This window comes from Bos taurus, chromosome 21 (genome assembly GCF_002263795.3).
Source record: "Bos taurus isolate L1 Dominette 01449 registration number 42190680 breed Hereford chromosome 21, ARS-UCD2.0, whole genome shotgun sequence".
Taxonomy (NCBI): Eukaryota; Metazoa; Chordata; class Mammalia; order Artiodactyla; family Bovidae; genus Bos; species Bos taurus.
This window is the reverse complement of record NC_037348.1, coordinates 20374494-20400748: the sequence shown is the minus strand read 5'-3', so window position 1 is coordinate 20400748 and position 26255 is coordinate 20374494. Positions and strand designations below refer to the sequence as shown.

The window sequence follows — 26255 nt, the reverse complement described above, 5'->3', positions numbered from 1 at the left end:
GGGAAAGATGCCCCCCTGTGCCCTCCACATGCTGGGGAAGATGTAGGGGGCAGCAGAGGGATGCAAAGAGGGGAGCTGTGTGGTTATGAGTATCATGCCTAAGTTCAGAGGTATTAGGCTTTCAGGGGAGCCTCAGGCTCTCAAGGGAGGAGCAAGGTTCAAGTGGAGGAATCAGAAGAAATCAAGAAATGATCAAGAAAAGAAATCAAGAAATGACACAGGTCCAGGGACTTCCCTGGTGGTCCAGGGGCTAAGACTCCACATTTCCAAAGCAGGGGACCCAGGTTCGATCCCTGGTCCGGGAACTAGATCCCACAGGCTGCAATGAAGATTAAAGATCCCGTGTGCTACAACTAAGAGCCAGAGCAGCCAAATAAGTAAATAAAACAATAAATTAGTTAATAAAAAATAAAAAGAAAGACATGTGTCCAGAAAGTGTCACATCTGGTGCCTGTGTATGTGTGCTCCCAGTTGTGTTCAACTCCCTGTGACCCCACGGACTGTAGCCCACCAGGCATTCTCTACTAATGTGGGCTCGCCTTCGAGTGGTGCCCGTGGCTTGGGTCTGGCCCTCCTCTTTCTCTTCCTTCCTTTTGCTCACGCAGTTTGTTCCTTCCAGAAGACTTTATATCTGTAGAACAGCTCTTCATCTGACCTAATCATAGCCTTTTCTGAATCCAGGGTAAATACTACCTCCTGGGAACTTCCAGATACCTTGGCCTGAAACCATCTCCTTTCTGCCCATGTTCTTTGTCATTCCTTGTGGTTACCTCCAACTAATGAACAAACACATGCCAGCTTGTGATTTCTTTCCCATCGTTGTTTTAAACTCCCAGGCTAAGCACTTATGGGGGGTGTATGGGTGGGGAGTGGGGCTGTGTAGTGAGAAGAAGATGACTTTGGAGTCACAGGCATGTGCTTGTGTGTGCTGAGTCATGTCTGACTCTTTGTGACCCCATGGCCTGTAGTCCACCAGGCTCCTCTGTCCATGGGATTCTCCAGGTAAGAAATACTGGAGTGGATTGCCATTTCCTCCTCCAGGGGATCTTCCCGACCTAGGGATCGAACTCATGTCTTCTGTGTCTCCTGCATTGGCAGGTGGATTCTTTTACCACTGAGCCACCTGGGAAGCCCTTGGAGTAACATAGATTCTGTTGAATTGCAACTGTGATACTTACATGTGAACATAAAACCTTGGCCCAATTATTTAACCTCTTGAAGGATCAATTTCCTTAATTCTAAAGTGCTGATCAAATAGGATCTATCATATAGGATTTCTTTAATTCCCTGGAGAAGGGCATGGTAACCCACTCCAATATTCTTGCCTGGATAGAGGAGCCTGGTGGGCTACAGTCCATGGGGTCTCAAAAAAGTTGGATATGACTGAAGCGACTTAGCATGCATGCTCTGTGTGGCTTTCAGTAAATTCTGTCTCCTTTCCTAAATCTTATCAGACCGGATCCTCCCTGGCTGAGGTGGGAGAACAGCTGCATTGTGTACACACATCATGGTCTTCAATCCATTGTGGGTGTGCTGAGCACCTAGTGTGGGCACCAAGCACTGGGCTCTGCACATCATAGTCCCTCAACCAACGTGAACTGACTTGATAGAAGTTATACCCGATAGAGTTCATGCCTAGATCTAATTGAGATGATGTCCCATGTGTGGATGGTCATTTGATTTGCAATGACAGCAAACAGTGGGCTCCCCTACAACTTGGTTAACTTAGGGCTCATGACTATATTCACCCCAAGCCTGGGTATAGGATGATAGTTCAAATAAAAGTCTAGATTGCTTAAGTGAGATGCTGATGCTGCTGGTGTCCTCTCCAGTGACCCAAGCCTTGTCACTCTCAGAGCTGCCCCATGTTCACTGAATGAGGCCAGCCATCCCTGTTCCACCCTTAGGCAACAGTGAGCACCTTACAGCCAAAATCAGCTTATACTGTGGTTTCACAGACAATCTAAAGACTGCCTTTATTGGACTTCCTTGGTGGTACAGTGGATGGGAATCCTTCTGCCAAGGCAGGGGACATGGGTCCAATCCCTGGTCAGGGAAGATCCCACGTGCTGAGGCGCAACTAAGCCTGCGCACCACAACTACTGAGCCTGTGCTCTAGAGCCCGGGAGCAGCAACTTCTGAAGCCCATGTGCTGTAGAGCCCGTGCTCCACAACGAGAGAAGCTAGCGCAATGAGAAGCCTGCAACAAAGAGTAGCTTTCACTTGCTGCCAGCACAGCCAAAATAAATCAATAAATAACAGCACTGATTTTGGTTGGCTGAAGGTGTGAGTAGGTTTGCAGGTAAAGGCCCTCCCTATGGAGGTGGGTGACAGGCACAGTGGGAACCCAAAAGGAGTAGTTCTGGTTCAGGGCACAGTGAAGTGTTAGTTGCTCAGTGGTGCCCGAGTTTTTGTGACTCTATGGACTGTAGCCGGCCAGGCTCATCTGTCCATGGGATTTTCTAGGTAAGAATACTGGAGTGGGTTGCCATTTCCTTCTCAGGGGACTCAGGGATTGAACCCGGGTCGCCTGCTTTGCAAGCAGATTCTTTACTGTCTGAGCCACCAGGGAATCCCACAGTTGTTTTTAAAAAACATCAGTTTCTACTCTCTCTGGCCTTTCTGTCTTGATTTCCTTCACTCACTGAAAAAGGTCCTTGCTAGTAACAACTGCTTGACCTGGATCTACTGTGATGAGAGATATGCTATTCTTCTCTCTGGGGTCCACTTTGAACCCAGGAACCATGCAATTTCCTGAAATAGCCTAGTCTCAGTTTCCTAGGAGACCATATGGTCTGGGAGAAGGTGAGTACGTTAAAACTACAACCTGAATTCATACCTTTGACTCATCTAAAATATAGATGAGCTTGAGAAAGTTTCTTGACAACTCTGGCCAGAATATCCATGAATGATGGCTCTGGAAATAGCTAATTTCCAGTTAGGAGGAGAACAGGGAGTGATGACTCCCATGACAAATTGCTCTAAATGTCTTATTTCCTCTAAATCATCAAACAGAAGTCCTTTTGTTCCCTGAGCAGTCTGATCTGTTGGGTGGGGTGGTAAAAGGCATTGGGAGGAAGGAAGCTTATATCACATTGGAATCTTGAGTGAGCCAGGGACGTAGAGCTCAGATCAGAAAGGACCGTTAAAACGAATCTTGGCCTATATTTCATGGCAGAACAGGACGAATGCTCTTGGAGTAAAGTCCAGCCCCTTCTCATGTTCTATTAAGTCCCTACATTCTATGCCCTCACTCCTGCTCACACCACATCATACCTCTATTCCCAGCCACATTCTAGCTATTTCTTGAACATAAAAATGTGTTTCTTTTTAATGGCTTTAGTTCCTTCTCTTCCTTCTTCCTGGTACACATTTCTGGATCTTTCCCTCATTGGCCACTTCCATCATTCTAGCTTCAGTTCAAATGTCCCTTCCCTGACCACCCTTTCCTGACCCCTACCCAGTACCTCCTATCACGTCACCCTATTATTGTTTATTTATAGCATTATCATTACTAGAACTTCCTGCACTTTTCCATTTGCTTGTTTATTATTTGTTTCCTCTACTAGAATATACATTCCATGAGGGCAGGGACTTTTGTCTGTTTTGCTCACTACTATCCCTGGGGGCTCTGGAGAAGGCAATGGCACCCCACTCCAGCACTCTTGCCTGGAAAATCCCATGGACGGAGGAGCCTGGTAGGACACGACTGAGCGACTTCACTTTCACTTTTCACTTTCCTGCATTGGAGAAGGAAATGGCAACCCATTCCAGTGTTCTTGCCTGGAGAATCCCAGGGATGGGGGAGCCTGGTGGGCTGCCGTCTATGGGGTCGCACAGAGTTGGACACGACTGAAGTGACAGCAGCAGCAGCATCCCTGGGGGCTCAGATGGTAAAGAATCTGCCTGCAATGGGGGAGACCCAGGTTTGATCCCTGGGTTGGGAAGACTCCCTGGAGAAGGGACTGGCTACCCACTCCAATATTCTGGCCTGGAGGATTCCATGGACAGAGGAGCCTGGCAGGCTACATACAGTACACAAGTTTGCAAAGAACTGGACACAACTGAGTGACTAACACTATACCTACTTAGGCTTCCTAGGTGGTGCAGTGGTAAAGAATTCACCTGCCAATAAAGGAGACAGAGGAGATGTGGGTTCTATTTCTGGGTCAGGAAGATCCCCTGGAGAAGGAAATGGTAACCCACTTCAGTATTCTTAGAATATTCCATGAACAGAGGAGCCTGGCAGGCCACAGTCCATGGGGTCACAAAAAGTCAGACACAACTGAGCACCCACACACACATACATACTTTAGGTGTCTGCAACAGTGCTTGGCACATAGAAGGTATTCAACACATATTTGTTGAATGAATGAATGAATGAATGGTGCTTCATGAATGGGCAATGTCCCTTCTGGATTGTTTGGGAACAGAAGGAGCACTAAGCTTAAGACTGATAATAACTGTTGCAAATCAACTGATTTCAAAGCATTCTTGCCTCCTCAACCCTGAAACACATTAGAAGGCCTAGGAGGAGTGTTAACTCTGAATGCGGGTCAGGGGTAGCCCGGAACATACCATGGCCCATGGAAACATCCATTTACCCTCGTCTCCTACTAGGAGAGGACCAAGACTGGTCAGCATGGATCTGGGGACCACTAAGCAGGGAGTGGTGGGTGACCCAGGAGATAGAACCCTGGGACAGAACAGAACTCAGAGTCATCTAACAGCCTGATGAAGGCTGTGTATTTAAGGAGCTGGGAGTGAGCCAGGTCCAGAGCTGGGAAGGAAGGCCAGCCATGATGGTGCTTCTTAGGATGGGAGATTGCACCCAAACCTGGCCCCAAACCATAAGACCAGACCAGGGTGGGCACCAGAGGGAAGAACTCAGCTCAACATCACCAGCCTTTCCCCATCACTCCCACCTCTCCTTACCCTCGACTGCAAATTCCCAGTAAAACCAGTTTAAAATGGAGAGTGGTACATGGCACAGTTTAAAATGGAGAGTGGTACATTAATGGCTCCCGATTCACTCGCCCAGGGACACTGAGCTTTGCCCTGTTCTCTGTGTGGAAAAAAACTGGTACTTGGGACCTGCCCCTTCCTGTTCTCAGCCTTCCATTCCAACCCGGGATCTTGGAGGTTTTCTCTGCATTAATTTCAGACGTTGTGTAAATATCAGACCTGGGAGTTTGGAAAAGAGTAAGTATCCTTCAGCCCAAACTTTCCATCAGGCACAAGAACCTTTCCTGGGGCAGGAATCTGGGGCCAAGAACTGAGTTCCCTCCAGTTGGCGCTGACCACCAACCTGGCAGGACAGAGTGCTCCTTCCTGTAGGAGTTTGGGAAGGGGCTAGGGGACCCAGCAGGACTCATCAGGGGCCTCCCTTGGTGGGAACTGAGCCCAGGTTTCCAAAACTATCTTTGGTAAAGCTTTCTGACAGCTGAAGGTCCTGGCCAGCAACGACACAGGCGTTTGGGGTTACAGATGAATTCCTGAGCAAAGCAGAGGGCCAAGTGCCTAGGATGCAGCTAAAAGGAAACAAAAGGGCAACTAGCCCAACCCCTTAAACTCCGGGGGCAGATGCCCAGGTTCTTGGAGTTTAGTCTAGACTTGGGGTCTAGTCAAGAGTAAGAAAGAGGATGGGCCACTGGAATCAAGCCTCATTCTCTTGACTGTAGTTGCATGCCCTAATTCTAGGACTGGGAAGACGTCATAGAGAACATTCACTTAGTTCCTTTTGGGTCAGGCTTCTCTTTGAGAGCCACTGGATGTTGTGGACCTGGCTCCCAGAAGGTAGTCTCTAAGTCTTTATTTACCTGGGGGCCTTGGGCCACACTGGATTGTCTGTACTAACAGTGTGATTTACGGCGGGGGTCTTGGGTCATGTGATATCAACTTGACCTCTGGAAGGACTGGAAACTAAGGTCAGCATGTGGGTGGTCAGCCATGTCTACATGACCAACCCACAGTGAAAATCCTGGACTCAGGTGAGCTTCCTGGGGTGGCAACACTCTGTACACATTGCAACCCATTGTTGTTGGGGAAGTAAAGGTTGTCCACGCAACTCCCTGGGACAGCGCAACTGGATGCTCATGCCTGGTCTCTCTGGGACCCTGTCCTGTGTGGCTCTTCCCTATGTTGGTTTTGATCTGTATCCATCTGCTGTGATAAATAGTAACTGTGAGTGTAACAGCTTTGCTGAGCTCTGAGTCCTTCTAGTAATCAACTGCACCACAAGGAGGTCTTGGAAACCTCCTGAAACTTTCTGTTCCACCAGGTTAGTTCGCCCTGCCCAGGGGGGTTTAGCGTGGTCCGGGTACACAGCAGACAAGCCCGCTTCTCCCCATGGCCATCCTTCAGTGACACTGCTTTCTCTTCTTGGCGCATATGCTCTGAAGAGCTGAGCACTCTTTTTTTGGCCCTCATGTGGACGGAATCATTGCCTTTCATCTGGAAAAGTTCCAAGGATTTCCTGGCTCTCCTCCCTCCCTCTTTTCCTCCATCAAACACCCATCATGTGGAAAACTCTGCAGCGGGTGTTGAGGAAGGATCAGAGTGGATCTGCCGCTGGGGCTCACTGTGTGAGGCAGGAGGTGAGATGTGTGAATAAATCCTACAGCACCAGAGGGGAGCCTCTCTCAATGAGACCGCTCCACAAGCTAAGACATAGAAATCACTCCTGTTTTGGGAGGACCTGGGAGAACTGTGAAGAAGAGATGGCTTTTGAACTGAGCCTTGAAAGATGTGACGAAGGGGACGACAGAGGAAGAGATGGCAGGATAGCATCACCGACTCAATGGACATGAGTTTGAGTAAACTCCGGGAGATGGTGAAGGACAGGGAAGGCTGGCCTGCTGCAGTCCATGGGGTCGAAAAGAGTCGGACATGACTGAGCGACTGAATGATGACAATGGGCCTGTGGAGGTAGGGGAAGGGCATTCTGGGAGGGTCACATGAATAAAGGTATGGTAAAAGGAGTGGATCCAACTGGTGTAGGATCACATACAGTTAGAAACAAAGCTGGGCCAGATTCTGAAGAGCCTCCATGATTGGGCTAATGAGTTTGGTTTTGTTTTGTAGGTGATGGTGGGGGGCTGTCTCAGGGTTTTGGGGAATGCCCTGATCTTAGGTGTGTATCAGGAGGAAACCACGGCCCCCAGTATCTCTGCTTGCTCTGTGAAGTTCCCATTGCCATCAAGTGCACCCTCCTCCCTCACAGCAGGAGTGCATGCGGCCTATAGCATTTGTCTGTTTCTGCAGGAAGACTGCACCCACTGGGCTATGCACTGGGCTTGTCCATCCTTGGGTCTCCCTTGTCCATGAGCACCTACCCTTCCTCTCAAAATGGCTATAAATTGAAGGTTGAGCCCAAGCTGGGCATGGTGCCCAGCAGCAGTGTGAACAAACAAATCATATCATTCAAGGTTCACAATCGTCCTGGGAGGGGCTCCGTTACTGGTCCTGTTTTTAGAACGGAGGATACAGAGGCTCAGAGCAGGTAAATGACTTACCGTAAATCCTGTAGCCAGGGAACGCTAGACCCAGAATTCAAACCTAGATCGGTCTGACTCCAAAACCAGTGCTCCTAACTAGATCCCTGCTCCCCACGTCCATGCTAGGGATGGGGGCACGTGCTGAGAATGGAACCTGTCACGGGTTTGTTCTTGTCACCCAACGAACTTTGATAATCTGTGCAGTGAAGGGACATTTGTGGTGTGCCTCCCACATGGGGAGACTTCACATTTTGACTCAAAGCACCAAGGCGCCTTGGGGCAGTAGAATGCGCTCAAAACCCAGAGACAGGCAGAGAACTTGCTCTCTGAACTCCTCACAGACCTTTCTGACTCTTGATTTGTTTCAGAACAATTGGAGGAGAGCTGCAAACATTGACATGATAAGATGTTGCACCCCTTTCCCGCTTCCTCCTTTTCCAGCTGTCTCCCATGTGTCCCCAGTTCGCTGCCAGCTGCTCCTGGTGGTATGACTATGCCCTGCAAGGCTGTCAGGACTGTGGTGCCTATTAGCCTCCTGACGGGATGCCAGAGCAGCGACCTTCATGAAAACGCCTTCTAGGGATTCATGCTGTCTGCTGCCTCCCAGCTCCTCCTAGTCAAGGTTTCTTCCTCACGAGAAAGCCAACTTTCCTTTTTCAAAGAATTGATTCTTTTTTTTTTTTTTTTTTAAGCTGTGGTAAAATACAAATAGGGCTTCCCAGGTGGCGCTAGTGGTAAAGAACCCACCTGCCAGTGCAAGAGACGGAAGAGACGCAAGTTCGATTCCTGGGTCAGGAAGAGCCCGTGGAGGAAGGCATGGCAACCCACTCCACATGGCAACCCACTTCAGTATTCTTGTCTGGAGAATCCCTTGGACAGAGGAGCCTGGCAGGCCACAGTCCATAGGGTGGCGAAGAGTCAGACATGACTAAAGCGACTTAGCATGCATGCAAAATATAAATAACATAAAATTTACCATCTTAACTATTTTCAAGTTCAGATATTTTATCATTCAGTGGCATCAAGTGCATTCACACTGTTCGACAACCATCCATTCACATTGTTCCACCATCCATCTTCAGAATTAATCTTGCAAAATGAAACTCTGTACCCATTAAACAAGAACTCCCATTTCTGCTTCCCCCAGCCCCTAGAAACCACCAGGCTACTTTCTGTTTCTATGAATTGGGCTTGGACTACTATCTCTCCGTCTGAGGAGGCAAATCTATACTGCTGTCTGGCACAATCTTTAGAGATCATTGTGTGCTATTCCAATTGGAATTTTTCGCATCCAATTTTTTTCTGGAATATTTTGTATATCCAGGGAGGCCTTCATGTACTCAGGACTCTCTAGGGTACCACACTGCCTCCAGCATCCTGGGATGCTTTCACATACCCCAGCAATGATCTGCATCTTCAGGGGGTTGGGCTCTAAGGCTGCACACAAGCTGGAACCCAAGTAGGATCAAAACTCCCCTTGAAAATCTCTTAAGAAAGGTGTCCTGGTGGAGTCCTCCCACTAACATTCTCTCCCAATGAGTTGAATGCAATCATCTTTCTTCCATTACTGCGTGGGACTGTTGTTTCTTTATCTGAGAAGAAGATAAATTTGTTGGCTTGTTAGGAGGGCCAGGATGTATGAGAAATACATATTAAACACTAGATGCATGTGTGATACCTCAAGATCCTCATGCTCTGAGAGGAACGAGGGGACAGAGGTCAACCCTGGGGACAGCAAATTTGAGCCCCTTGTTTCTGCCTCACTGGGGACGTGGAGCCATTAGTGGAGTGGCTGCAGAGTTTCTCACTAAAGCATGCTCTCTCCCAGTGACTGTCACTGCACTGTAGCTGCTTCAAACTCGGGAGAGCTTGATGCCAATTTCCCTTGATGGAAAAATTCACCCGCAGCTGCACAACCAGTAGATGTATGAGGACAAGGAACCAGGGCTCTCTGCATCATGTGACGAGCAGACAGCACTCTCTCCCATCTAAGCTGTGGGCTCTCCTGAAGGTCAAGGAAAACTTTGCATTTCTCCTTTTGTATTCCCTACTGTGTTCAATAGAGAGCCTGGCATGTAGAAGATTCCAATTATGGAAAAACTGTTTACTTACTTAGAAACACATTCACCTTATATGACGGAGCACAAAAAAAAGCAAGTTGCAAAATAATATGTAGAATGAGACTCCATTTCATTTTTATGTAAATCTATTCATGGAAAAAAGACCACAAAGATATACAGAAATGTAACTCTGGTTATCTTCTGGCGGAGAGTTTGCAGTCAATTTTAACTTTTTTCATTTTGAAAGTTTTATTTCCTAAACTTTCTATGTTGTTCACTATTTTTTTTTAAAGGAAAAATGTTTCTAAAAAGAAAATGAAATTTTATGTCCTTAAAAAAAACTTCATTCAAGACAATCACAGAAGAGAATAAACTCCGGTCCTGGAGGCCATTAGGAGAACTGGAGTTTGTGGGTCAAAGCCAACAGACTCCCCAGTGACCAATGTGACAGCCAACTGGGGTTGGGGCGGGTGGAGAGGAGTGTATCAGTGGAGAAAGGCAGAGGGAGAAAGTTCTTTCCATGTTAGAAGTCTTGGAAATCTGCTGGGAAACAGAATTTTCTTCTGTCCCAGTGTTCAACAGACTCTGGACCCACGGTCTTTCTAGCTCATGGCTCCCTCTCCTGGAGGTGTCCCTGAATCTGCCAAATAATCCCCATGAATCAAGGGCATGATGTGCAGGAATAAACAGGGCTTTACACATACACCCTGAAGGACGAGCCCCAGACTGAGGGACAAGCTCTGTGGCTTCTCTTTCTTATGCTAAATGTCAGGGCCTGGTCTGAGAAATTCTGCCTTCTTTCTAGGCAGAGTGTAGGAAACCATGAACTTTACAATCAGATAGTCATGAGTTCAAGTTCTGGAGTTCAAGTTCTGGCCCTACCACTTAACACTGTGCCTCGGTTTCACTATCTTCTATCCATGGGATTCTCCAGGCAAGAATACTGGAGTGGGTTGCCATGACCTTTTCCAGGGGATCTTCCCTACCCAGGGATTGAACCAGCGTCTCTTACATCTCCTGCATTAGTGGGCAGATTCTTTACACTAGCGCCACCTGGGAAGCCCCTCTATAAAACAGAGATAATTAAACCTACGTGTGTGTGTGTGTGTGTGTGTGTGTGTGTGTGTGTGTGTGTGTGTATAGCTCGATTCAGGTAATGAGAGGGCATTTATACCCTATGGACTCCACTTGCCCAGCCTCTGGTTAGCATACAGCACTGACCTATTGGATCACTTATTTAATCTGCCTTTCCTGATAGCAGAGAAGGCAATGTCACCCCACTCCAGTACTCTTGCCTGGAAAACCCCATGGACGGAGGAACCTGGTGGGCTGCAGTCTATGGGGTTGCTAACAGTTGGACACGACTGAGTGACTTCACTTTCACTTTTCACTTTCATGCATTGGAGAAGGAAATGGCAACCCACTCCAGTGTTCTTGCCTGGAGAATCACAGAGATGGGGGAGCCTGATGGGCTGCTGTCTATGAGTTCGCACAGAGTCGGACACGACTGAAGTGACTTAGCAGCAGCAGTTTCCTGATAGAACTTCCTTTACATCTTACAAATGCAAAAAGTGAAAGTGTTAGTGGCTCAGTCATGTCTGACTCTTTACAACTCCATGGACAGTAGCCTGCTAGGCTCCTCTGTCCATGGAATTCTCCAGGCAAGAATATTGGAGTGGGTATTGGAGTGGGTAACCATTCCCTTCTCCAGGGAATTGTCTGGAGCCAGGGATTGACCCAGGTCTCCTGCATTGGTGTATTCTTTACTGTCTGAGCCACCAGGAAAGACCTACTAATGAAGCATAGATCTAAAATATAACAAGAGTCAATAAAGAATGCTATGGGCTGAATTCTGTCTCTCCCCTTGCCCCAAAAGGTATGTTGAAGCTCTAACCCCCAGTACCTGTGAATATGAGCTTATCTGGAAATAGAAGCTTTGCAGATGTAATTTAGTTAAGATAAGGTCATTACAGTGGTTCAATAGGGCTTGCTGTGGTTTCCAGGTATGTCAGGAGGCCTGCGCTAGCTTCAGGGTGCCTGGAAGCATAAGGTACTTGCTGCATCTCTCTGGTCCCTTCCTGCTCTGAGCTGTATGACTACTTAAGAGCATAAGTGGGCAGGAAAGCAGCTGATCAACTTCATCTTGGGCAAGAAGAGGCAATCACACGATCATCCAACCCACTGACTCAAAATTCAGGTTCTGAGACACCAGGAATGGGCCCGGGGAACATTCACAATGAACAGCAATTACTGCTTGAGTGCACTTGCTCTGTGCCACACACCTTGGTTTAGCTATGTTATCTTACTTTATCCTTCCAGCAACCTTATGAAGGGAGAGTCAATGTACCCAATTTACGGATAAGGAAACTGATGCACACAAGACTAGTCAACCCTGGTGAAGTCACACCTCTGGTTGAACAGGCCAAACTGGGCCCAGAGCCCTTCAACCTGACTCCACCCCTGGAAAACAGTGGCCTGAGGGATTCCTTGATGAGTCCAGGTGTTAGATGTCATTAGGAAGGACGCTGGAAATAAAATGTAAGTGACAATGCACTGGACCTCCATCACAAAAGAGAGACAAGATGGACTTGGAGTTCAAGGAAGGCCCACAGTGGGTGGGGCCTGAGAGCACAGAGCTGGAGGGGAATACTCCTAAGTGTGGATGGTGAAGGCTGAGAAGAGCTGCCCACTGAGGTCTTCAGAATCATGAAGACGCTGAGCTGCAATGCCAGGGGAAACCTTGTCTTGTTCTCCATCCTCTTCCCTGGTGCCTGGCTGGCCGTCTAAAATGTCATGGGGAGTGCTGGGACCCTGCAGCTTGAAAGAGGTACTGGAAATGCAATAAAAGAGCCCATGACCCATGATGGGTAGCCAGTGATAGAACCTGAGGCTCCAAAGGTGTTAGGACCTAAAACAATGTTTATTTCTAAAAGTAGCTGCTCCTCACGATGTTTGAGTCAGCATGAATCATTAAGGAAAGCTTGGAAAGAGAGCAGCCATTCATCTCCTCAGCTGGGCCCCTCTGATGGCAGAACATCAGCTCGCCGGGGTGACTACGCAGAGTCCCTGGGTCCTGGCCGGGGTGGGTGGGGCCGCTGAAGTGGGCGGGGCAGGTGGGAACTGCCCTTAGACAGCTGCCATGTTCAGCAGACAGACCGCTGGGAGCAAGAAAATTGGGCCCTCGTCCCAGCACTGACAGTCACACCTCCAGGCAGGACATATATTTTTCTAGGTTCTGGCTTTCACATCTACGACAAGAGAAAGATGCACCATACAATGGCTTTCAGAAGACATAAGATCTGAGTTGTTCTCATAGAATCTGATGCCGACTCCCATAATCATTGCCCCTCTCAATTCACTTCTGTGGCCTCTGTGGGGTGTCAGAGACACACAACTCCTATGCTGACCCCCTGGAGGATAGTTTGAAAAGCACTGGATAGAAGTCACTCGGCAGACTTTTAATTAATTTTTTTGGCCATGCCATGTGGCACGCGGAATCTTAGTTCCCTGACCACGGATGGAACCTGGGCCCACGGCGGTAAAAGTGCGGAGTCCTAACCACTGGACCACCAGGGAGGTCCCACTCAGCAGACTTTTACTGAGCACCTACTGTGTGGCAAGTGTTTTCCATGTGTTGGAGATAGAAGACAATCAAGATAGACAGGGCTTCTGGTCTTGGAGGGGCTGGGAAGGGGGCAGACAAGCAGAGACGAAAACAGCCAAGCAGAAACTTTCAGACAGTGATAAGCTGCAAGGAAAATACGACAAAGGGCTGCTGGAGTGTGGGGTTGAGGGTGTCACGTTCTGTATACTGGGTGGCCAAGAAGGCTTCATTGAGGAGGGGACATTTGGACCCGAATGACCAGAAAGAGCCAGCCACACAGAGCCCTGTGGGAAGGGCATCCAGGCAGAGGAGCCCAGGAGGGCAAAGGCTCTGAGGTGGGAATGAAGTGGGAGGACAGTGGCTGAAGAGGCCAGCAGGAGGCCAGTGGTGGGTGAGGGGAGAGTGTATCACGGAGACCAGCTCCTGAGGGCCTTGGGCTTTATTCTAAGTGTGAAAGGACCACACCGCTAAGGTCTTCTAAGAGCCTCGGCAATCCCCAGAGGGCAGAGGAGGGCCTGACTGCCTGGTGCCTGCATCTATGGGTAGGTTCCTACACCGACACAGGCTTCTTACGGTGACTAAGGAGTAGTCCAGACTAGTGGCCAGTGTCCAGCCACTGCAGTTGCCTGAGCCCTACCTGGTGCTTATCAGAGTCTTGCTGACCCCTGTGGGTGAAGCCCGGGGTGGGGACCCCTGAGGCACTGAGAGAGCAGAGGGAGCTCCTGAGAGCAATGGAGGGTGAGGAGCCTCCTTGACCAATAAAGTCACTCCAGTCCCCCGACGGGGTGACACAGCAGCCCTCTCCCTATGGAACGGGCAGGAAGGACTCAGGTTCTCTCATACCACGGGGACCTTCTCTCTTAAAATGTCAACAAGCTATAGCAGAAGTCATGGCAGGTGGGGCACAGGCAGCAACTGAAATCCAGAACGAGGCTGCGCCAGGGGAATGAAAGGCTGAGGTAAAGGGGTGAAGAAGCACCCTGACTGGGCTGTGTGGACCTGGGGAGTGGGGTGATACCCACAGATGGAGTGGTGAGGAAGGCGGACAGAGACAGGCAGGGAGACAGGGCACCTCTCTGCTAAGCTCTGGGGCTGCCATTCCCGGCGGCCGGCGCGGGGTGTGCTATTCACAGAGACTTCCAGGAGACTGGCGCCCCCTGGAGTCAGACGGCAGGTAGAGCACACTGGGTCAGGCCTGCAGCCCAGGGGAGGAGATAGGGTGTGGGTGTGTGTGCTGGAGGGAGACCAGCCTGGTCTGGAGACAGAACCCTGTTCAGAGGCACAAGCCAGAGGAGGAGCCAGGGCTCCACCCTCCAGTAAACCACACTGAATGCTCTACCTCTCTCTCTCCTTTTTTTTTTTTAATCTAGGGGAAAAAAAAGAACTAAAACGAACTCCCAGCAAGACCAGTGTTTAAACAGAAGGTGGCAGGTAGGAGGTGGAAAAGGAGAGGTTGGGTCCAGCTTTGCTCAGACGGTAAAGAATCCTCCTGCCATGCGGGAGACCTGGGTTCGATCCCTGGGTCAGGAAGATCCCCTGGAGGAGGGCATGGCAACCCTCTCCAGTGTTCCTTGCCTAGAGAATTCCCATGGACAGAGGAGACTGGCGGGCTACAGTCCACAGGGTCGCAAATAGTTGGACATGACTGACTGATCAAACACAGCAGTGACTGTGTTTGAGGTTTAGGGCTTTAAGCTGTCCTTGGTGGGGTCCCTCTTGTCCTGGGTTGGCCGCCGGGGCCCTGGTGCTGCAGCTTCATCCCTGCCTCAGCATCAGATCTGGCTGACTGCCTAGATCAGCATCTCCAGGCCGAGAACCTCACTCTGCTCTAGGGAAGAAGAGTGCTCTGGTCACATTCAATGTGAGGAACTTGATGGTGATTTCCAATGCTCATTAGCACGCTGAGAAGTCCTACAAGAAAGGGGTACTTTTTATTCTGTTTAACCCTTGGGGATGAGCTTTTTTTTTTACATGCAATGCCTATTGACATCTCGGGAAAGAATGTTCCACTTTGGTGAACCCAGGGCTAGCTTCTTCTGACTCTAGAGCAGAATGTACTTTTACATTCAAGTACACTAAATGTACTTTAATCCCAGGTCAAGGACAACTGTATAATGAAAGAATGGTCCCTGTCTCAGGTAGGAGAGAGGATATGTGAAAGTTTCTCAGTTATGTCTGACTCTTAGTGACCCCATGGACTATACAGTCCGTGGAATTCTCCAGGCCAGAATACTGGAGTGGGTAGCTCTTCCCACAGGACAGGGGAGGCAGGCCTCTACTTTCTCATTACTCTAAAGAACAAAGGTAGGGGCAGAGGCTGTAGTTCTATCTGCAAAAAAGGGAGGACAAGTCATACCAAAAGGTAGGGCTAGAGGGAGGGGCTCAGAATCAAATGCAACAAGAGGAACAGTTTTGGGCTTTAAACGAGGGGTTCGGACTAATGGGACTGCATTAGAATCACCTGGGGAGATTTTGAAAAACACAGATGCCTAACCTGCCTCCCCGCAACAATCTCTGGGGAACCCCTGTTTCTCAAAAGCTCCTCCAATGTTTCTGATTCTAGGGACAGAGATTACCTCTGGTGACAGCTTCTAGGCCCCCTTTCCAGTGTCTTGTAAAACGGACAAACATCTGCTGCATCCCTGAGTCATCTTAGAATCCAGGTGTTCCTCTGAGCCATTCGGATAAGCAGGTCAAAAAGAGGGGTTTGGGGAGGAAGGGAGCACCCCTGGCGGGGGAGGGAAGTAGTGGTGGGAAGGTCAGGCCAAGATCCAGAGTTTGTTGGGGAAAATGTGGCCTCCATTCCCCCTGGCTTTGGACTTTTCTCTACTAATAGGTTTTCTTCCCCAAAACAACCCTGAGACCAGCAAGGACCCTGGAGGGACAGAGCCAGAAGGAGGCCCAACGGTGGGCGATGGGTGGTCCCAGGACACAGTGTGTCCACAGGTAGATGTGATGGCCAGTGTTTCTGTGTCCTAGCACCTCCTGTTACTGGTTTGAATGTGACATGTGACATGGAGGGAGGAGCCTCAGCAGCCTGGTTAAAACCACGACTCTGCTAAGAGCAGCCTGTGCCCCCTCCAAATCCAGTGCCCTCCCCTCTTTGGGACTCAGTCTCCTCCCTTGTATGATGAAGGAGGCAGGGGATTTTTTTTTTTTTTTTCTGGCCATACCTTGCAGCATGAAGGATCTTAGTTCCCTGACCAGTGATTGAACCCATGTCCTGTGCTTTGGGAGTGCAGAGTCTTAACCACTGGATCACCAGGGAAGTCCCAGGCAGGTGATTTAAATTCTCCCTAAGTCCCACTGTGCTCTGAGGCTTCATGATTCTGAGAAGGCTCAGAGAAATGTGTTCTGGCTCAGTCCCTCAATCATGTCTGACTCTGCAACCCCATGGACTGTGGCCCATCAGGCTCCTCTGTCCATGGAATTTTCCAGGTAAGAGTACTGGAGTGGGTTGCCATTTCCATCTCCGGGGGTTCTTCCCGTCCCAGGGATAGAAACCGCATCTCCTGCATTGGAAGGCAGATTCTTTGCCAGTGAGTCACTTGGATTTCTCAAATCCACCCATTTGGTTAGTGGCTTTTAGTTAGGCCTTAATTTATTTCAACTCCATGTGAGTGACAAATGGTCCCATTTTAAAGAAGGGAAAATGGAGGTATTCAATGACATGCCTGCACTGAGATAAGTCTCTGGGTGCCTGATCCTGATTTGGTCCTCTTTTCAGTTCTGAGGTCCCATTCCTACCTCCCTCTCCCCATGGGGATCCAGCTCTTGGGGATGTCCCAGCTCAGTGGTTGTATCTGCAGTTCCCTCTAGAGGGAGCTGTTGCCTGGTGCAGTAACCTGACCCTAGTAGGCAGTGGGAACCACAGGTCCTGGTTTCTGGCCTTCTGGGGATAGATCAGCAGAGTGGAGGATGCCCATCTGGGTATTGTTGGCACTTTCCTTGTCAAGAATTGAAAGGAGTTTATAGAGCAACGGTCCACTGGTTTGTTCATTCATTTATTCATTCAGCCTGTCTGTGTGTGTCCAGTCCTGGCTTAGATACAATGTACACCAGATACAAAACCAGCTTGGGCTTCACAGGCACCCCCACAAGGCAGCTTCCTAGACAGTAACTTCTCACTAATCTGGACCTGTGAAGGCAGGCCTTAGTATCTCTATTTTACAGATAAGGAAACTGAGGCTCAGAGAGGTGAAGCAATTTCCTCACATTGCACAGCACAGTTTATGTGACTCCAAGTCCAGGGCGCCTCACAGTGGAGAATGCACACCCTGGGCTTCTTGCTGAAGCAAAGCCTTCCCCATCTTCTCACCCCTTGCTGAGACCTATATGTATGAGGAGGAGGAGCTGACCCCCCACCCCTGCAAGCAGAAGGCATTACTATGGCAACCGTGCTCCAAACAGAAACCTTCTTGGACCTCATAATCACATGTCTACACCAGCTGATGCGGTAACTTTCCAGAGTGGGACCTTTAAAAACCTCAGATAATAATAACAGCTGCTATTTATTGTACTGTATGTCAGCTCCTTTATTTGCTTTATCTTGAATTCTCTCAAACTATCTCACAAGCCCCATTTCATAGGCGCAGAAACTGAGGCTCAGAGCAGATGACTTGCCCAAGTGCTTGTAGCTAGGATTTCAACTTGGATCTGGGCCACCAAAGTCCAAGTTATCTCTACTTTACCTCTGTGGTCCTGGCTCTTTTTTTCATTTGTTGTCTGCTCTTACTCACCTGCCACACTCTCTTTTCTTGCCCTCCTACCCCCGGCTTACTTTCCTGCTGTTAGACACAGTCGGACATGGCCTGACCCAATGGCTAAACGACAATCTGGAGCAGGGTTTCTTAATCTCGGCACTATTGACATTTGGGGCTGGGTAATTCTCTTGTTGAAGCAAAGACATTGTCCTGTGCATCATACATATTCAGCAGCATCCTTGGTCTCTGCCCACTAAAGGTCAGCAGACAGTATCATTCCTCTCTCACAGTGACAACACTAAGTATCTACAGACATGACCAAATATTCCTGGGGTGCACAACAGCCCTCCAGTTTAGAACCACTGTCATAGAAATGAGGAGTCAGGGTCAAGTTGATTATAACCTGCCTTCCCCATTAGACCATGGGCAGCTGGAGGGCAGGAAGAGCGAACTGTTTGATGTACTGCTGTGTTATCCACACCTACTGTAGTGCCTGGCATGTGGCAAGTGCTGCTGAAAGAATGAACGAGTGAGTGAGGTTTCCATGAACATGGTATGTTTCAGGATGAGGGCCTGAAGGGTGACGTTCCCATCCGGATCCTCATCGACCTGCAGGGGCTGGTGCACAATACCTTTTCCTTTTTAGGCCTCAGTCTCCCTTTGCCATCTCTTAAATGAGGGTCCTCCCTGGCCCTGAAGCCCTGGACATCAGTGGTCTGCAAACTGCCACGTTCCATCTCTGAGGCCCAGAGTCCAGGGGCTGAGAAGAGTCTCAGCCCTGGACAGAAGAGAGGCTGTCTCCCCACAGGCTGGACACTGAGATCTGCCCAGTCTTGAGTTTCTCCTTCTTTATCCACGCTCCTCAAGTCAAATCAATTACAGAGAGACAGGCAAGTGCTCCCCCCCTTGCCACACCCCCCGCCCCCAAGACCCCATGCAGTAGAGGTGGCTCCTTTTCAGAGTGTGTGTCTTAAAAGGAAAAACATGTAACCTCAAAGGTAACCAAATATCCCGATCGTGGTGCCCAGCACCACACACCCCAAATCCACCTATTCATGAGTTTAACAAAAAGCTTCTTTAGGGTACACTGTAAGGCCATTGAGAGGGAGAAAAGTCGCCTCTTACACACCCAGGCCAGCCCGCAGGGCCGCCCTCCCAGCACACACACTCACACACACACATACTCGGGCCGCTTACAAGAAGGCTCTGAGTTTTTAAAAGTAAACCCTACCGTTTCCGCTCTTGCCCTGGATTCAACTTTTGAAAAAAGGAACTGTTTTACCGGTTTCCCTACAAATTCCCCCTTTTTCTGGTCCTCCCTTTGCCTCAATCCCGTGCCCTCCCCCGAACCCTACTTTCGCCCCGCCCCCAGCAGCTGATCTTTTGCAGCCCCTACCCCAGCTCCCCAGGGCAGATGCCACACAGACAGCCTGGCCTTTGCCCCCTGGAACAGGGCTTTCTTAAGGGGGGCAGTAAAGCTCCCATCAAATATGATGGGAGCATGGCCAAGAGGTGGCCTGGTGAGAGCAGGAGAGGACAGCTCCTGTTTCAAGATGTGTTCCCATCCATAGATGCCCCCTTCCCTTTCCAAAGGCAGCCAGCTAGCCCTGTCCCCTTGCCTGCTCCACTTGTAAGCAGGCCTGTCCTCTTCCTTGAACTTGCCCTTCACTCCCACCTCCAGCTTCCATCTTCCAAGATATTTAAGGGTCTTGTTCCTACAAGTGCAGCAAGGATGCCCCAGTGCCTGCCAGCTGGGGCCATGAGGCAGGAGTTTCTCAGAAACGAAACATCATCCGGACCAGAGGCTTTCCAATTCTTTTGATCGCAACCCGCAGTGAGAAATACATTATGCAAATACCAAATTTGTGTATATTAATGCATATACACGTAGATTGTCAACACAAATATGCTTCTGTAGAACTGCAAAGTATATATCAGAAAGCAAAGTTTCTAGAAGCAATACTTACCTTTGCAGCATGGGAGACACTATTCCTATTTCATTAAACTGCCACTAAACTGGTTTCAAAACTGGCAGTTGGACAACTTCTGTGCTAAATGTTCTTGTGGGAACAGACTAAAAATGACACTCCTAACTGGGGCCCATGGGCTTCCCTTGGCTCAGCTGAGGTCCTCCTAGCATCTAACAAGAGGGGCCTTGAGAGGGACCAGGTTCTAGAAGGGATCGTTAAAAAAAAATCCACATCAAAAGTTGGACACATGGTCTTTCACTGAGACAGATTTGGGACCCTGGGGTGGAGGGAGTGGCTAGAAACCGCTAGAGGAGAGGAATTCAGGTTTGTGGTGTCTGCTGAGAGCTGAACAAGGCATTATATTATGTCTTTTAATCCTCACAAAAATCCCCAATTGGAGGTTTTCCTCCCCTTTTTAGAAAAAATAAAACTGAGTCTTAGGGAGGCTAAGTAAGATAAAGTCATGTGGCCAGTAGCTGGCTGAGCTGGGATTCGAACCCGGGTCTGCCTTGGCTGGCATGCTTCTCAGCCACATGGCTCTTCTCTACCAGCTCAGGAGGTGAGCTCTGTCTTGAATTCCAACTCTGACTGGGGAGTCTGACAGGCGATTCTGGGTCTGTGAGGATGGAGAAACACCCCAGCTCAGCAGGTGGGGGTGCAGGCTGCCTGGGATGGGACTGTGCGTGTGAGAGGATGACACAGGCAAAATGTGTGCATGGGTGTGAGGAAGGGCTCAGACAGCGCAGTTTCTCATCCCTCAAACACACAGGCTCCCCACCCAAAGAAGTAATAATATATGTTTTCCCCTTCTGAATTCTTAGCTGTTGAAAAGGGCTTTCAACAATAAAAGGGCTTTCAATAATAAAAGGGCTTTTTATTATCTGAGGGCTTTCAGATAATAAAGGGAGAATCCCAATTTAAGTATGAAATTCACTGAAAGTTTCTAGTGAAAGAAAACCTTCGACTTTATATTAAAATCAGTAATAATAATAATATCAAACAGCTTTGCATGCTTGTCCGGGGGCAGGCACTTTGCCAAGAGCTTTGCTTGGGTCACGTCAAACCTTCCGTTTACAGAGGACCCGCTCTGGGCCAGCACGGAGCACAGAGCCTGGTACCTAGGTGGCGCTTGCAGATATCAGAATGAATGAATGTACCCGGCGTTGAACTAGAAACTGCACAGAAGTACAACTAATTTAAACACAACTCTATGTCACCTGAGGAATTCCAGTATTTCTCTGAGAGATATTTTCTTCCTTTTGAATATTCCTTCATCCAAAACTTTTTAAACTGGAGAGATCTTTTGTTTTGTACTTTTATCTTTCAGGTTACAATCATCATTTCCCCTCACCCCACGTTCTCACCCCTAACAAGACTTTGCCTTTTCTCTCCTATTGCCTTTCCATTCCTGGGTAGTCTCTTCCTGGCCCAGTGATTGACAGGTCAACACTCTTACATCAAACTGAGCCTTGTCAGCCCCTTTGCCCAGGAGCTCAGGCAACCTGACTGTCCTGTCTCCTTGGCAACCCTTAAGGCAAGGAAGAAAGAGAAGGATTTGATCCCAGATGTCTGGACCCTTCAGTCAGGACTAATGATCGATAGATTGTGGCCTCAGAAAACCTACATTCTAGTCCTACCCATGCCCCTTAGTCATTTCTGGAATCACTTTCCCTCAGAGATGAGGGTGTTTCCAAGGCTCAGGGTTCCCCCAGACTGTCAGACACCCACCCACTGCAGCATCCAAGACCTGAACCATCACACTAACCCAATTCAGCTTTGCATATTCCTCTCTTTCCTCCTGGCAGCCAGCCACTCCCACAGTATTTACGCATCAATCAAAATGCACAGCCCTGGGCTCCTTAGTGGTGAAACCCTCGAAGAATCCCATCAGAACCCCGCTTATGACTGCAAGGAGGAGAATGATGAAAAAGTTTGGGTTGGATGCTGTCCCCTTATAAGAGACAACTCCCACTCCTACAGTCTGCTCTAGCCTAGGACATGGGTTCCACTGACATTGACAACTGCCTACCCAACCCCAGGGGTAATGGGGGTTACCCCATCCTGCTCCACCGTCACTGGCTTCTCCTGTAGGGGAACCTAGAGATGGAAAGGCTACCTGTGGCCCCGGGTCCTCATCTATCCTCTTCTTCCTTGAGGAATTCTCCTCCTGGGTAGCATGTTCAGAGCACTGCTCTTGGCTCTCTTGTGGGCAGCTCAGGCGCCCTGTCCCAGGTTCTGCCAATTCCTGCCGGCTTTTTCCCCACCTCCAGGTGCCCAGTGGCCAAGGAAGTGGGACCAAATGGGGGAATTCTCTCAGCCTCTGCTTAGGCACCTGCTGGGTACCTGGCACAATGCCTTGTCATTTCATTTAGTGTCTAACCACTCTGCTGTCAGGAAGCCTCCTCTTTCCCCTCTGACAGAGGACAGGCCAAGCCTCCGGAAAATGAAGCATCTCCCCACCCCTTTCAACTCAAAAGTAGCCCAGCGGGATTGGGACCCACAGTTCTCTGACTCTGAAGCAGCTACTCTGTCCATTACGGCTCCTCCCAGACCCTCGGGCTTGAAAACAGACGGGAGTTTGGAGCGAAGGCTCCTTTGCTCTCTCTTCCTTCATTCTGGGGACCGGGAGCAAGAGCCCCCCTCACGTGTTCCCTAGCCCCATCCACGCTGAGTCTGCAACAGCCAGAAAGTTTGCCCAAGTCCATTGCGGACGCAGCGGGTGGACGTCGGGGGTCCGCAGCACACGCCTCCGGGGAGAGGGGGAGACCGAGGCAGCGCAGCCTCCGGCACAGAGGGGGAGCCACAGCACCTCCCCCGGCTCGCCAGGCGCGCTGGGAGAGCCTCCCTCTGGAGGGCAGGAGACGGTTACCTTCAAGAGTTGGGCTTCCTTCTCCAAGAACTTCAGTCCCATACACTTGGCGAGACAGCGGGGCTCCTGGGGCCGGGATGCCCGGGTCTGGCCGCGCCGCGGGGGAGACGCTCTGGGCGGGCGCTGCGCACCCCTCCTCCTGCCGGCGTCCTGTCCGCAGGTCCCCTCGGGCGGTGGCCGCAGTGGCGGCGTCTGGGTAGCGGAGTCCCGGCCGGCCTGGGGAAGGGATGCTGAAAGGCGCCCGGAGCCCCCTGACACCCGTGTCAGATGCCGGCCGGCGAGGGTGCTGAGAGAGAGACCTTGAGCAGCGCCGCGCGCGTCCTCAGCTCTGCGAGCCCCTCTGGAGCGGCGGGAAGGTAGGTGGGCGGGCGGGCGGGCGGGCACGGCGCGCGGTGACACATACATAGGGGCGGGCGGGGGAGGGGAGGACCCCGGAGGGGGCGGGGGGGGCGAGCGCGAAGGGAAACCCCACCCCCGGGGGACCCGAGGGGCGGCCGACAGGGGGAGGGGAAGGCAGAGGCTGCTGGAGCGCGCTGGACCCCGGCTCCGGTCCGGCGCGCAGCGGGGGAAGCCGCCCGGCGCGCAGGGCGCGAGAGGAGCGCTCCCCACGGCGGCGCGGCCCCAGCAGCCCCGGGGCCCGCGGGAGGACGGCGGCGCGGGAAGGGCTGGAGGGCCCCGCGTCTGCAATGCGGTCGGGCCGCTCCGCAGTCGGAGGGGGCCCCGGAGGGCCGCACCGGCACTGGCAGTCCCCGGCGGGCTGGGCTCCGCGGCCGCCGCGGCCGGACCGGGCTCCCAGGCGCGCGCGCAGGGTCTGCGGCTGATGCTCCGCAAGATGCGATAGCGAGGGGCGCGGCCCCCTGCTCCCCGGCCGCGCTCCGGAAGGACCCTCCTGGGGAACTGGCTGAAAGTTTTTGGGGATGGGGTGCTCCGAGAAGGCAGGCGAGTACGGAGGGGCAAAGGAGGTTAGGGGACTGCGAGGAGGCATGCTAGGGGCTGGAAGCCTCAGCACCAAAGGCTGAGGGTCTTCACAATCCAGGAGAGACAGACAAGGATATATTTCAAACGGAGCAGGAATTCTCCAGTAGCTGCAGACACCCCCCTCCTTAATTTTGATTCCAGGCAAAAGAATAAAAGAACTAACAGCATTTGAAGACCTTCTGTGAGCTGGTTGCTTAATACACATTAATATCTCATTTAATTTTCCCAAAGAGCCCAAGGAGATACATATTACAACTACTTTACCTCCCGCAAAAAAAAAAAAAAAAAAAAAAAAGTGAAAACTGAGGCTCAGAGGGTGATGGAATTACCTCTCAAGGCGGGGTCTGAATTCATACCCAAAGTCACACTCTCTTTGCTGCTATGCGAGCTGTTGGTTCAGCCTCAGCACTTTTGGGGGACGCAGGCTGGCTAGTGGCCTTCAGCATCCTTAGGGAGGAAACTGCTGGTGACTGACATAAGATTTAGCGGCCTTGGTCAGTGTGGTAGAAGCCGCTAGACCCATCACTGGGTAGGGACTGAATGGAGAAGCACAAGGGGTGGGATCTTTGTGGGCTGCCCAATACGGAGATAATAGACCCAGTTTTTCCTCGATTAAAGGGGGCCAGACTGCCTCAGTTTCCCCAGTGTGACTTCTCTAGAATTGTGTGGATACTGGCCCTGACCCAGCACATTCTCTGGAGCTGCCCCCACCCCGCCACCCCTTCCCTGCCCTGGGCCTGAGGAGGGTGTGGTGACCAGTCCATCCACTAGTCCTGGGAGCTGGGGCTATAAGGCGTTCCATTGGTTGCCGGCTCTGACTTCATCTCTGTTCTACCTGAGTCTGTTGGTTTTTCTGAGTCAGGTATCTAAGTTGCAGAACACTTTGAGCACAGCTGACAAGATGGTGCTCAGAACTCCTCACAGGCAAACAGTGTCTTTGGGATGAAATCTGACTAGTTACTGACCTCAGTGTCCAGACCAGAGGAAATGATCCTTCTAGAAAAAAGACAATCCTTAAAATTCAAACAGGAAGGTCATGGATTCCCCCTGTCAGTATTCACTCAGCTGATGCTCTCTGGTGAGAACAAACCATACCCTCATTTGTGAAATGGGTCATTTCTGACAGATATCTCAGGACAGGTGGGGCTAGTGAAAGTGAAAGTGAAGTTGCTCAGTTGTGTCTGAGTCTTTGCGACCATGTGGACTTTGGCCTACCAGGCTCCTCCATCCATGGGATTTTCCAGGCAAGAATACTGGAGTGGATTGCCATTTCCTTTTCCAGGGGATCTTCCCAACCCAGGGATGGAACCTGGGTCTCCCTCATTGCAGGCAGACGCTTTACCATCTGAGCCACCAGGGGAGCCAGGGGCTAGTGAAGGATAATTCAGGGACAAATATTAATTAGGTAGTTAATCTTTGTAATGAAGGGAATGAATGTTTATTGATCATCTAGATTGTATCGAGGCTAGAAAGCATATACTAGACACCTATTGCGTGCCAGACACTGCTTGATACCACAGCCTGGCAGGTGGTTCTTATTCCCATTTTACACAGCAAGAAACTGAGAGGTAGTGAATGAGTGCAGGTTGGCATGACTCCACACTGCCTGCCCTTACAGGCTACAGAAAACCCAGCATGATGGGAAAGCATTTGAACATTTTAAAGACCGTGTTCAGCAAATCAAAGGACCTGAGTGTCTGAAAGCCCTTGGTGGCATATGGACATTCCCCCATTCCATGCAGGTGTCTACACAAGAGAACTTCTTGTGTAGTATTTCCGATCCTGGTTTTCCCTCCTCTGTTGAACGCTTTGTAGTTTGCCCCCTGCCTTTTCCAGGCTCTGACTCAGTCTGCTGTCATTGGGAAGTTCTAACCTCTTGCTGCTCAGACTTATTGACACACTAGCGGGGTCAGCTGGAGCTTTTTGGAAATGCAGACCCTCAGGCCCACCCCAGACTCAGGATCTGCTTTTTAATAAGGCCCCCCCAGGTGTCTTCTGTATCTGCTTAGTTTTGAGAAGCATCTTTCAGCAGGTTTACTCATTCAGTCACAAAATCACAGAACAAGAGAATCTCTGAGCTAGGAAGAGCTCTCAGAGAATGTTGAGGACAACTTTTTCTGGGTCTGCACTCGGGCTGGGGCTGATTTCTAGGACAGGGCACATGAGACAGCCCTTCTAGGATGCCATGGTTCTATATCCCAGTTTTTATGGCAGTGTGTCACTTGACCCCAAGATTTGGTGGCTTAAGTCACTGTCTCTCATAGTTTCTATGGATGAGGAATTTGGGAGAAGCTAGCCCAGGCAGTTCTGGTTTGGGCCATCTCATGACGTTGTGGTCAAGACATTAGCTGCAGCTCCATCATCTGACGACTTGAGGCTGGAGGATCCAGGTCTCAGGTGGCTCACTCACATGGCTTGCAAGTTGGTACTGGCTCTTGGCCAGTGGCTTCAGGTCATCTCTGGATGGGCCCTGCCAGTGGGACTCCCTCATGGCATGACACCTGGCTTCCATGACAGTGAGTGATGCAAGAGCCCAAGGGGAAGCCACAATGCTTTTATGCCCTAGCTTTGGAAG

The 26255-nt window shown here is 50.3% G+C and overlaps 1 protein-coding gene and 1 long non-coding RNA gene across 6 annotated transcripts in view; one reads left to right on the top strand and one right to left on the bottom strand.

Annotated features, from left to right (window-relative positions):
• ACAN (aggrecan) overlaps positions 1-23055 on the bottom strand; it is a 69406-nt gene extending 46351 nt beyond the window's left edge. For 4 of the 5 annotated variants that reach the window (XM_059878937.1, XM_059878938.1, XM_059878939.1 and 1 more), the window contains exon 1: positions 22703-22793. The gene's annotated coding sequence lies outside the window, so the exon portion shown is untranslated. Of the gene's footprint in view, positions 1-22702 lie in introns of all 5 variants that reach the window. The other variant, NM_173981.3, reaches the window with a different exon arrangement.
• The window catches only part of LOC132343337 (uncharacterized), a 105807-nt gene continuing 102521 nt past the window's right edge, over positions 22970-26255 (top strand). The window contains exon 1 of the long non-coding RNA XR_009492105.1: positions 22970-23058. This is a non-coding gene — a long non-coding RNA (uncharacterized lncRNA). The remainder of the gene's footprint in view (positions 23059-26255) is intronic.